This window comes from Scatophagus argus, chromosome 2 (genome assembly GCF_020382885.2).
Source record: "Scatophagus argus isolate fScaArg1 chromosome 2, fScaArg1.pri, whole genome shotgun sequence".
Lineage (NCBI taxonomy): Eukaryota > Metazoa > Chordata > Actinopteri > Scatophagidae > Scatophagus > Scatophagus argus.
Genome location: NC_058494.1, coordinates 14868745 through 14881630, shown reverse-complemented (window position 1 = coordinate 14881630; position 12886 = coordinate 14868745). Strand labels below are relative to the sequence as shown.

At 39.9% G+C, this 12886-nt stretch overlaps 1 protein-coding gene across 7 annotated transcripts in view; it reads right to left on the bottom strand.

Annotated features, from left to right (window-relative positions):
• The window catches only part of adgrl3.1 (adhesion G protein-coupled receptor L3.1), a 109055-nt gene that overhangs the window by 91525 nt on the left and 4644 nt on the right, over positions 1 to 12886 (bottom strand). For 6 of the 7 annotated variants that reach the window (XM_046412694.1, XM_046412721.1, XM_046412737.1 and 3 more), the window contains exon 2: positions 6413 to 6493. The exons of the other annotated variant lie outside the window; for it this stretch is intronic. The gene's annotated coding sequence lies outside the window, so the exon portion shown is untranslated. The remainder of the gene's footprint in view (positions 1 to 6412; positions 6494 to 12886) is intronic. 7 annotated transcript variants of the gene reach the window in all.

Genomic DNA, 12886 nt, shown 5'->3' with positions numbered 1-12886 from the left:
TTTTTCCATCCAAATGCTACAGACCCTCCAATACATTCCCAGAAATATACACATTTAAACTTTGAAAGATTTGTTCAGAATCAGCAAATTAAAGTTCACTGATTCAGTTTAAAAAAAAAGAAGTGATTTCTGCATAAGACATTAGGACCAACCCTTTGCTTCTTGCATCACAGAGCAGATATGAACTGTGTATATCAGGGCCTTGAAATATTTATTCACAAAGGCCTTTCTGGGGTGCTTACTGGGCCCTGTTCATAATTTAATAATGCATAAGCACCAACAGTGGTATATAAATATAAAAGGAGGCACTTAACGCTGGATTGTCTAACTGCTGAGAAAATGGCATTAGAAATACAGCGAGAGCTGCCTAAGAGGACAACACATTCATTTCACTATCGTGTTAGAAAATGTGCAGGTAGACACAAAAAAATCTTTATTTTCTTCGCAGGAATAAAGCAGTAACATTACTGTAACACTAAAATCTCTTTGAGTCACTTTGCCAGCTGTGCTGCTCAGAGCACTGGTGTGTGTAAAATGTCTCATGACAGATGTCCACACTGATATGGGAATGTTTGTCAGCAAACACTTTTGTTAGATATTACATTTTCACCTCTCCACGGAAAAACGATAAAAAAAAAATCTAAACTGCAGCAGAGCGTTTCTTCAAAGTTAACTGAGATTGAAGAGATGCAGTGGTGGTTACTCAGTGCAAGAAATGTACCTGGAACATTAATGCATAAAAATGAAGACTTATTACTATTCCCTGCTGGGCTGAGGCTGAGGTTTACTTTTCAGCTTGTAGGGTTAAAAAAAAAAAAAGGTTTGGTATATCAGTGGATTTTAGTTTAAATCAGCCTCATGGAGAAAAGCTATAAATATCATTACCAGTGTTAAAGGTCTATTCTAGAGTCACAGACCCACCCCCCATATACACAGAATCAACTGTCTTTATAATGGTGTTTGAAATGCAAGCCTGTAAGAACCACTGTTCCATGATTGCAAGGCAATGTGGTTATTTTCTGAAACGGCACAGACCACAACTGTTGCATTTTTGATAAGCTGCATCCATCCTGAAATAGCATAAAACCGGTGATACAATGAGCTCCAGCAGGATGTATGGGAGGTGATTTTGAAGCAATCAATGGAGACAGCAAAAGTAAACACAGTGCTAAATGTCAGCTATGGTGATTGCGCTGGTACAATATCATCTCAAGGCGGGAGACCCAAATAACTAAAATCAATAATCTAATCATTTCATATTCAAATCACGCAGGGTAGAGGTCTGGATCATATTGCAGTTTCATGTCCCTGGTGTGCTGATGTATTCCAATCAACATACCAGAGTCGGCGGATGCATTCAAACTACAGTAATTCAAAGGAGCAGTTCCTGGACCACAACTATTACTGTGTAACAGACTGTTTTGTAATAGATTTTTGAATGTTTATTGCTTGCTGTAGCCGATGCTGACATATATGTACTGTGCCATACTTCAGATACAGTACATGTTATTGTTGCTTCATGTGATGCTTTTGCTATGATATCTAAATAGACTTTAATTACTATTTTACATTGCCATGTTATTATGCATGATCTGATGTACTTCAAATAGGTTTTTTATTTTAAATGAGATCTACGTTGATTTATATTGCAATAAGTATGAAGAAAAAGTGATAGAATGGTTTATTTTTTATTAAGTTACCAAACAAAAGAAAACTAGTCTCATCAATGCTTAATTGAGCTACTGAGAAATATTTGATAAAAAAAATCTTATGCTGCTCGCATCTCACATACTGGTTGTAGTCTTGAACATTGAACTCCCTTTCAAATGTTTAAATCTGGATAGATCTAAGATCCGCAAACACGAGATGGATGTGAGGGTCACATATTGATGCCAGTGGGTTCTTGATCTTTCCTTACAATAACTGAAAGCACAGACAGATATACAGCACATTCGCAGGATTTCATCTTCTCTGGTATTTGAATGTATCTTTACATGAAAGTGAAAATATGAACCCAACTGCCTCCTACAAAAACTGGCACAGCAACACATATGCTTTCCCAGTGTTTACCAGCACAATTCGACTGTGAACCTTGACCAAGTCAGACATCTTTCTTCAAAATAAATATTGCATAAAGAGCATTTAGATTGTTTTTTTTTTTACTTTTCATACTTTCAAACGTATCAAACATACATGACTTTCTAGAGTCATAAAGAAAGGACGTAACACAGGCCTGTAACACTTTACTAACTAATGTTTTTGCTGGAATCCAGGCTGAAGTGCCTAAATAGAATAACAAATCTCTACAGTATGCGATAGGGATAATTGAACGGGTAAACAGACACATGGAGGGAAAACATCTGTGAGTGCATCTGCTCATCATCACGCCAAGCCCGTTGGAAATCGGCATCCACAATATACTTTGCTCTTCTTTACACAATTAGCATCGAGTTCATAAACATAACATCCCAAACAGGAGAGGACACAGAGGGGAAGAGAGAGTGATAGTAACTGCAATAACTTGTTTTGTTTCACACAGGCCCTTCACACAAATAAGATGGCCTATCCTTCCAGGAATACAGTGGCCCTAAATAGCTGCTTTCTTCCAAGTTGTTGACAAAAAGCATCTCTGTGGGCTATTCCCTGTTGCCAAGTGAGTGAATGTGTGTCTGTGTGTGTGTGAGGGTGGGGATTGTACCACGGCACTCAGGTGGCAATGTATCAGTGTTCGTGTGTGCTTTTTCATGCATTTACGTAAGTGTGTATGAGTGTTTGTTAAGGTGTGTGTAGGTTTGTGGATGTGTGTGTTTGCTCCCCTGCTGCCCTTTCTCGATCCTGTGAAAGGAAAAAAATGCATAAGGGACACACTGGTATCTTTTGTACAGTCAACAGTATATTCAGTAACCAAACAGCAGAAAACAGGGTAAAAAAAAAGTTCAAGTATCAACACTAAACAACAAGTTAAACAGAACTTATCATGACGGTCACCGATGCAGTACACTGAATTAGGAATGAAACTGTTAGCACTCGAAGCTGGAATAATAACTGAAAATGTCGCACATTTGTAAGCCATCAAGCCATAAGCCTCATTTAGCGTGGCTCATTGACTAAGAAAGAACACATTCATGTTTGCATGAATGGCTGAGGGGGAGTAGCTGAGAGGAAGGAAGGCAGGCCCACATTCACACATTAACACAGTCACACCTGGGAGCTGCTCAGCAAAGCCACGCAGTCTCACACTATTGGGCACTGAGTTACTCCACTGGAACAGTTAAAGGTTAAGTGCCCAGAGGTCACGGCCCTGATGGTAGTTGTTGAGGGATTTCAACTGCCAGGATTTTCACAGCTACTGTATTACTCAGATTTTAAACTGTGACCTTTAAGTCACAAGCTCATTTCCTTTGAGCCTATCTGTTACTGCAGGTCAATACATGACTGGTGAGGCTAGATGTGGAGATGGTGTATTGAGATAGGTGTTATTCTAGACAGATAGAGGGATAAATAGACACTTTCAGAATAACTGAACAGAACTGAATTTGACCTAATTGAATTGAACAAAATTGAACTGAATTGCATTGAATCAAGTAATCATTTCAGCTCCAATTGAAATTCTTGTTGTTGTATTGAAGATGTCTTCCAATGTTAAAATATATAAATTAAATTAATGCACAATCACATGTTAAATATTTACATTCTTGTTGTGGATCACTTAATTAAAGCTTGTTTGGAATCAAACTCGACAACAGAAATTATACCATATTTGTACTTTTGTTTATAATTATACAGCCTGTTGATCAGCATTCTGAAATGCTTATATCATCACATGATTCTGCTGTAAGTCAATAAATAATGGTTTTGATAGACAGACAGACAGACTGACAAACAGAAGTTAGGCTGATCAACTTCTTGAGAGTGCTTAGTGTTTGCTCTGGCAACTTTATTCCTCAGTTTCCTCCTCCACTCCTCCATTACAGTATCTGTCAGGTCTAGTGTTTCAGAGACATCTGCTTCGTGCCCGGCCATGGGTGTGTTTGAGTGTGTATTTGTGTGGCTGTGTGCGTGCGTGTATTTGTGTGGCTGTGCGCATGTGTGTGTTTGTGTGCATCCGTGCATGTGTGCACACAAGGGAAGACGGCTGAGTCTAATTGCACAGGCCCATCTGCTGATTCTGGAAAACAGGCTTGAGTCTTACAGACACAAACAGTACAGGCAAAAATACACAGGCACAGACAGACACACACAGAAATACATGCCACTAGTGACTGCCTCAAAGCCTTCAACTTGGACCCCAGACAATCTGCACCCTTTCTCTGGCAGCTGTGTGGACGGCATTGACTGGCATGATTTACAATATGGGACTCTATTGTTTTAGGACAAAGGCCTCTCCACTCAAAGCAAAGGTCACATTATAAGACAATAAGCCTGTGTCCATGGGTGGTGGAGACAGGGGGACAAAGAAGAGTGTGTGTGTGTGTGTTTGTGTGAGAGAGATAGAGAGAAAGAGACCTCAGGTGCAATTTGTGTGTTTCTGTAGTTTCTGCAATTTCAATTAATCTGTCTGAAAAATCTCTTTAAAAATGACTGTGGACTTCATTAAAGAGACGGAAAATCAAACATTTCTTCACCACATTTACATGATGTTACTTTTTTTTTATTCAGCTTCACTTCTAGTGTTTGTTTTTACATTTGGCATGAATGCATCATGGCCAAATGAGCATTTATCTGCTTATCTGCCCATGCATATGTGTACTGTACCGCAGCGTGACTCACTTTCCATGTGAGTGTTGTTCTACCAATGAAACTGACACAGATTGTATTTCAATCTGCGTTCTCATTGGCATTATGGTAAATGAAGGTTGTGTGTTTGTGCACGCGGAGCAGGAAACACCTGTTCCTCACAGAGAAAAATGTGAAGAAAGATATATCCCCTTTCCTGTTGTTTTTTCGTTTCAGTCATTGTTTCAGTGAAATAAAGACAAAATGCAGCCTTGATATCACAGAATTAGATTTCAAAGCAAGCATTCAAAGTCATATGAGAGTCAAGGAAGGAAAGCATGCAGGATGAAGGACGTCTACATTAACAGGAAATATATTCAAAAGGATAGACTCACCACACACACACATACAGTAATGCATACACAAATACACAAAGGTTATATCATTAAATAAATTATAAGTAAATAGATACATAATAATAAGGATAAAATATTTTTTTAGCTTCAGGCTAATAGAAAAACACAGTCAGGGAACATTAATTAACCAAAATCACACAACCTCTGTTGTTTTTGTTTAAAAAATAAAATCAGGAAAAGATGTGTCTCCAAGTTAGTCAATCTTTGATACTTGAGATTGATATTTTTGAAATAACTTTTCTATCTTTCTTTCATTTCTTTTAATATTTTAATCAAGTGGTATAGGATACTTGAAATAACCTTGGCCATTAAATAGGTAAAAATTACGACATAGCAATCTGCCAAACCACACAGAAGAAGAGAAAAAGCACCCTCATTCACATTACTCTCAGCCAGTTCAGTCAATTACAGATAGAATTCCTCATCACACAAAGCCTCAGGGGTTTTAATACAGCAAAGACGCAACACATTTCTCCTCTTAGCAAAAAACTGATGTCAACCAGCGATATTCCGACTAGCTGTCAATACACAAGAACTGCACCCTTCTCTCTCGTCAATAAATTGAATGTGCAATTCATCAGCCCAACTCTAGGAGACAGTATTTCTAATTAAAAAGGAGCTCGTAAATTCGACATTTTACAGGCCCAGCTCAGCTTGTAAACACACTGTAAGTAAGTTGTGGAGAGTGGCTTCATGGGCAGATGAAGGTCTGGGGTTTAACTCCCGTTGATGCCTTCATGCAACAGCAGGCTGATTACAATTAATTTGATTTTTTTTTTTTCATTTTTGTGCTTTGTTTTATTCTGTCTAAGGCTAACAGTACACACTGTCTCGACACTACACACTCTATTCTATTCTGCTCTAATCTACTGTTGCATTTGTGACATATTGCATGCTGTTCTGTTGCTTTTGCTTTTTTTTTTTTTTTTTTTTGGTGCTTTTTTTGAGTTCGGTGGGTCACATCTGATTGGATTAGCAGTTTGAGAGGACACATTTGTCGGGCCAATTAGAGCACTTCCTGGCGCAGATGGAACCCTGTGATCTCTGGGGAGAACGCTAGGTCATATTCGGGTTCTAAAAAAGCATAATGTGTACTGTAGAGTCGGCAAAAACAACACACCAGGTGTGTGTATATATTTGCCTGACTATACCACAGGCTTAAATAAGCCTGTTGTAAATAAGAATCCATTCTGAGTCAACAATTAAATAAGTTTCAAATTCTCATAGAGTCATATAATTATTATTATAACTTACACAAACACATAGACATATATTCTTACCTCTTATAGTGTACTCTGCTTTGTCAAAGTGAAATGAAACCCCAGAGAATCACATCTCAATGGCAGCTGGACGTCCTAGTCCTGGAGAGACAGAGGAGACAGAGCAAAAGGGACAGACAGAAAAGCAAAGAGGGAGAGAGAAATGCAGAGGAGGAGAAGGGTGGGGGTTATTCAAGCTCACTGAACTGAAGTCCCTGTCATTTTTCACAATAGAGACAGATAGCCATAATATGTAGTGACTGTGGGGTGCAATGTGAATAATGGCCCCCTCCAGATTGTGTGAATAGCCCATAACCCACTCAAACACAAGAACCACACAGATCACAAGCCACTTTCGCTCGTGATTGCTTGTTTAGTGTTTGTGTGTCTGTCAGCAGGCATAACCATGTACATGTGTGTGTGTGTGTGTGTGTGTGTGTGTGTGTGTGTGCTCTGCCTCCTAATAACCTCTTAAAGACAAAATGAGTAAAATTTGCCTGTTGTGGCTTGTAAACACAGCATTCTCCACTGGCTCATCCTCCATGGTTCACCAGAGGCACACACCCCCTGACCGCATTCTGGCACCTGGTCACTATGTCTTTCTAGAGTCCTGCCCTCACACCTGGTGTGCCGTTATTGGCTGGGGGCTACACACCCACTGCCCAAAGTTTGATGCCCAGAACAGCCCAAACACAGCAAGATGAGAAAATACAGACAGAAAGCAGGGTTTTTGCACATACATACATACACCACCACACATTTCTACTTGGTCATAAGTGATGATTGAGTGGGATTATTTTTGTACCAGTAGATATACTTTATGTTAGGAAAATCCTATTCATTCTGCCTTTAAGAGTCAGGTCATCAAAGTCTTTAATGGTCGATCTCAATGCTCGCTGGCACTTTACAGCTTAAAATGCTTTCTCATGCCACTCGTTTATATGGGTGGCGTTTCACTGCCAAATGTCAGAGACACTTTTCAAAAAGGAAAATAGCTAGTCCTGTTACTAGAATGCAGAGTGGCAGCTATTCACAGTTAGAATATCTCATGTATTTTTCTCTATCTGTGCCTTGCCTCCTTTCCCTACCTCCCTCTGCATCTTCTCTTGTTTTCCATCACTTTTTACTTTGTTCACAATATCATCCACCCCCCACCCCCCACCTCCAACCTCCTCTCCAATCTATTTCTCTTGAGGGTAAACTTTGCAGCCTCATCTCACCAGGGTCAAGCTTAATATGAGTGCATGTATTGTGACTGACATTGCACATGGGTTTGCGTGTGCACCTCTTGGCGTGCAAGCTGTAGTTCTGTGTGTGTGTTTTGCTGTTTACTGAGAGGGCTGATGGGGCAGAGGAAACAGTATATATCTGTTTGGCCTTGAATTTTCTGTTTCGGAATTGTTGACTGCGTGCCATGCAAGATTTTCACAGAAGCACAAAAACAAGTGCATCATCGCACTGTAATACACACTCACACACACACATCCACGCAGAGTGTAGAGCCTCAACCTCTGTGGAGCTTTCAGGCAGGGTTGTGGAGTAATTAGGTATATTAGCCAGTACAGGAGGCTATGAGCGATTTCTCTATGGTTGGGTGAGCAGAGACTGCAACAAAAGATGAATTCACTGTACAGTGCATTTGTGAACATGCATGTGTTTACATGTACTCATTTGTATGCATGTGAATTGTATATGCATGCACTATATTGCAATCAAATTGCCAGAAGCAACAGAGCATTGGCGGGAAATAAGTTAGCTGAGTTCCTCCACCAATACAGCACCTTTGTTCATGTCACGCTTTCTTCTCTCAGAACACGGTATACATTATTCACACAGAGCTGGTCAACAATGGAGGGATCAATGAATGAGGAATGGAGTAAGAGAGGTGTAAAAGAAATGGGTATGGATGCACAGGCAAGGTGGTGATGGAACAAGTTTGCATTAGGAGTGGAACTAGGCAGGGAATGAGATTTTTCATTAGGACTCAGTTACAAGAACAAGTGGAAAAGGGGAAAGAGAAGATTAAAGATGCAGCCACCCCAAAAGTCAGTGCATATATCAGTGCTGCACTATCACTTTGTTCAATCTCTGAAGAGTAATTCATCATTAAATACTAATTTTGTTCTCTTTTCTGTCGTCACAAGATGCAGGTCAACAGTTTTACAGGGAAAAGTCTAGCTAACCACGGATGTTTAGTTATATCTGCTTATAGACACACCAGCCTGGTATTACTGGGTACTACTGTCTTATTGGATGATTCCATACTTCAGATTGCAGGAAGTAGTGTGCCCTTTAGCAAGGTGAAAAGTAAGGCTATTAAGGTCAGTGTGGCAAGGGGCATGTAGCACATCCATTTTCAATGTGAGAGCCTGTAGCTTAAGACTTGCCACAGAATTGTCTATGCCTAACCACACCATTGTTGACATGCACAGATATTGTAACAAGAAAACAATCTCACAGGATGTCACAGGGTTTTGTAGAACAGTATCAATGTTCTTGTCTCAGGAACAACAGACTGAGAGATTCAGAGGGGGAAATTAGTGAATGCTCATAGCTTTCACCAGAGCAAGAACAAGGCAGGGGTGCTGGCTGAGAGGGTTTTGGGCAACAAGCAGCTTAGCCCAATTGAACAATGGATAGACGTGATGAGGTGATGGAAGAGGTTTTTGTTTTTTTTAAATCTCTGTGCTCAAAGTCTTCCTGTAAAAAAATAGAATAGATTCCACATGATAGATGCTGACCATTTTCTCACAGTAAAACAATGGTGGCTTCTATTATGAGAGGCAGTGGTTGTATTGATGTCCCATGTCATTCCCATTACTCATGGGCCTGCTGTATGTAATTAGGATGACTCTACAGTATGCTTTCATGATGGTTTTTCACGTATTACTCTTTGTAATTACGCCTCAAACAACAGATTGCTCCATAAGAAATGGTGTTGATGCCTTTTGGTGGAGATTTATGGCACTTCCAATTGAAGTAATGTGATTCCTTCCTTTAATGGGTGGGGTCCCCTACATGTTCATGTTAAAACCACAACTCTCCCCGTGGGCCTCGACAGATTCAATATAAGCATGAAGAATATGGAGCAATAGTGTATATGGTCTACCCAGGCGTAAAATTAAAGACTCTTGTCTATGTGCCCCACATAAATCTTTGGGAGAGAGAGAGAGAGAGAGAGAGAGAGAGAGAGAGAGAGAATGAGAATGGGTGGCGTACATGATGAAACAAAAAACTGGCTGATTTTCCTGGCAATTGTGAACCATTGAACTGTAATCAGCTGTGCTCAACCCTGGACAATGAGATGTTTCAATACATGGTTACACATGCACGACCAGACACACACATGCACATAAAGAAAAAAGACACACACTGACATACAGCACCCTAACTGGAAAAACAGTTAAGACTAATCGCCTGTAATACATCGATACAAGATCGGTTTTAAAATATAAAATATAATTTATCAAAGGCTTTCAGACTCTCACTCTACAATAAAGATTCTTATCCCTCTCACCTTGATACATTTGATGGATACCATCTAACCTGTGACACCGTCTGAGCGAGAGCCAATCAGGGTTCAAAATGCACAGAAGCAAACTGCAGGAGAACACACATGCAATTTCTTATATGGTTAGAAAACAGACACATGCCCCAAGTAAGTTATTGCTGCAGGCCCACAGGCCACAGTGGTGCTCATCTGTCTTAGTATGATGCTATCAGGCTCCCTTGCAAAACACAGAGGTGGTAAAATGGTTTTATTGCAAAATGTGAGAAATGCGCCAGGGACAAATTGACGGTCGCTGATACATGCCAAAGGGACATGATGCCTTTATCTCGAATGAGGCTTATTGTCCTCAGCAGTGACTGCACCACACAGCTTATTTTAGAGTTGCGTGTTGAGAATGAGCTAAAAGTAAGCAAGCATAGGCACCGTTTTCACACAAAAATTATTCACTAGGCAGTCAAAGGGGATATGACCCTAAGCAAAAATAGGTGCTGTATTTACACTTGAGACAAGAATAGTCAGCTCAGTAAAATGAGGGGAAACACAAAACAGAGCAAATGATGTAAACATACATTATCAAGCCACTGATCACTCCTATGTCTGTTAATATCTTTGTTCCATCAAGCATGACCATCTAGTCATCCTCACCCTCCTTCAGTTATCACGCTGCGCCATCAACTAAGCTTCAGATCAATACTCCCTGGCACATATTCTCACTCTCAAAGACTTGGAATGAAAATGGCATTTGATATCAATCAAGATCACAGCTATGCCACAGAACAGACGCAATAAATGTCAATATTATTTTTTTTTTTAAATGTACCATTGAATGACGAGTCACATCGAGCCACTTTCAGTTAGATCTTTCAGCCTGGTTGATGCTAAACGGAGCCAGTTGAACAGGGAGTGGAAGAGCTATGTAATGCAGTTAAAGTAAAAGCCCAGTAAGCAGGAAATTTAAGAGCAGCCTGGGGATGATGGTATTACAGCAGACACTGATTGTGGACAATCTGCTAAAGAAGGGGAAAATATGGAAAAAAATCATTTGATGCAGTATGGTGGATAAAAGACGCACACAAACACTTGAAAATCTGGGGGGAAAGGAAAAAAAAAAAACAATCTGCAAAGAATCTGACATATTTTATAGTAATCATTAAAAGTAAGTGAGCAAATATAATTGTTGCTAGTTGAAGTAAATGGTACTCAAAAACAATGTCACTGAATTCCCCTTCCATTGTTTCAGGCACTGAAGTCAGCCAGCTCAGACCTTTATTTGCAACACTGAATCCGGCTCTTAAACAATACCTACATTTCCAAACACTGCTGTAGTTTCCTCCATTGATAAGAACTGCTGTGTTGCACCACGGCACTTGGAGTTTTATGCCCCCAGCCCTGTGATGACCTCATTGTTCATTGCCCCATAATTCAAATCTGCGCCGCTGTGTTGCATCACATTGTGTATGACTCATTTCCAAGCACCCCATTCTCTAAACAAGAGAGACCTCCTCAGCATGCTAGTCAACCGCACAAACAACACAGCAAAGAATTTCCCATCAATATTGTGGCGACTGACTTAAGACTTGCATATGCACGCACATACACACACACCCAGAGCAACACACTGTTTAAATGTGTGTGTGGGGGGGGGGCTTTTGTAAATGATTTCCTACGGAGACCAAAATAATCGACAGACCTTTGAGTGAGCTTCTTACAATCACTCTGGCCTTGTACACTGATTTTCCATTCAGCTTCCTAATGGCAATGTGTGTGTCACTAAATATACAGCTGCAGGCAATGTCTATGTGTGGCTCTCTGTGGTTGTGTGAGTGTATACAGTATGTGTGCATTAGCAAAACAGTGCAAAGGTGTGTGTGTGTGTGTGTCTGTATGTGTGTGTCTGTGTGTGTGTGTGAGTGAGAGAGAGAGAGAGAGAGAGAGAGAGAGAGAGAGTGGTGATAATTGATGTGTACTGCATTAATGTGTGTTTAGAGTATCGGTGGGAAGAAATGCAAGGATGCGTGTGTGTGTGTGTGTGCTTCTATTGAGTGGCGACAGCTTTGAGTGTGGTGAGGGGAGGTGAAGGGCACACAGAAGAGAAATGTGGACAGGAGATGTGTTGACTGGTGTTTGATGTAACAATGGTTTGGTGGTTTTAGAAGAACAATAGGCTGTGAATACAGTATACTAACACGGAAAGCAGCTTCTCAAACATGTCACAAATCGAGTTATGGAAGTTTATGGTTTAAGTCAAAACTGGATATGGATTAGAATTGGAAGCTTCAATCGAAGTTATGTGCACCCATGTTTCTCAGACTGTTACATATATGTACCTTTGCACAGCATCCTGTCTGTCTGTTCAGAATGGCACAATAATAACTTTCGTTCTCACTTTACGTAACCCTCTTCAAAATGGCATTTCAAGGTGTTTTGCAATAAAGCTGAATTAAATAAAAGTCAATGATGACATAAAGCTGGATGTGAAAAAATGGGCGGCCTAAAAGACAAATCAAAGACTGAGACTGTTCATCTAGTAAAAGCAAAATAAATAAACGTCTGTCTTTAAAAAAACATTATGTGACATTGATTTTACCCGCCTAAGCCTCTCACATTGATCACTCCGGAGGAAAAGTGACAAGATGGTGGCTTGTACTTACAAACCATCAGCGTGTCTTTAGTTTCACAGTTCTGTGTGTTTCAGTCTATTTAGTCTCAAAATTCATAATAGTCGATATTTGCTGTCTTTATGGCAGGAAGGTGGCAAAAAATGAAAGCAGGGAAGAGCAAAGACTTCATCACTATGTCACAAATTTAAGATCCTAATAAATGTCTGTGGGGAAATTTCAGAATTAATTTACATTGATTGATTTCTAAATAATTTTTTTTCCCAGATGAGATGGATCACAACCTGAGGTCCTCAGGCTTATTTTATTTGGCTGTTACAAAACTCTAATTAAAAAAAAAAACACAATGAAACCTTTGAGGACTTC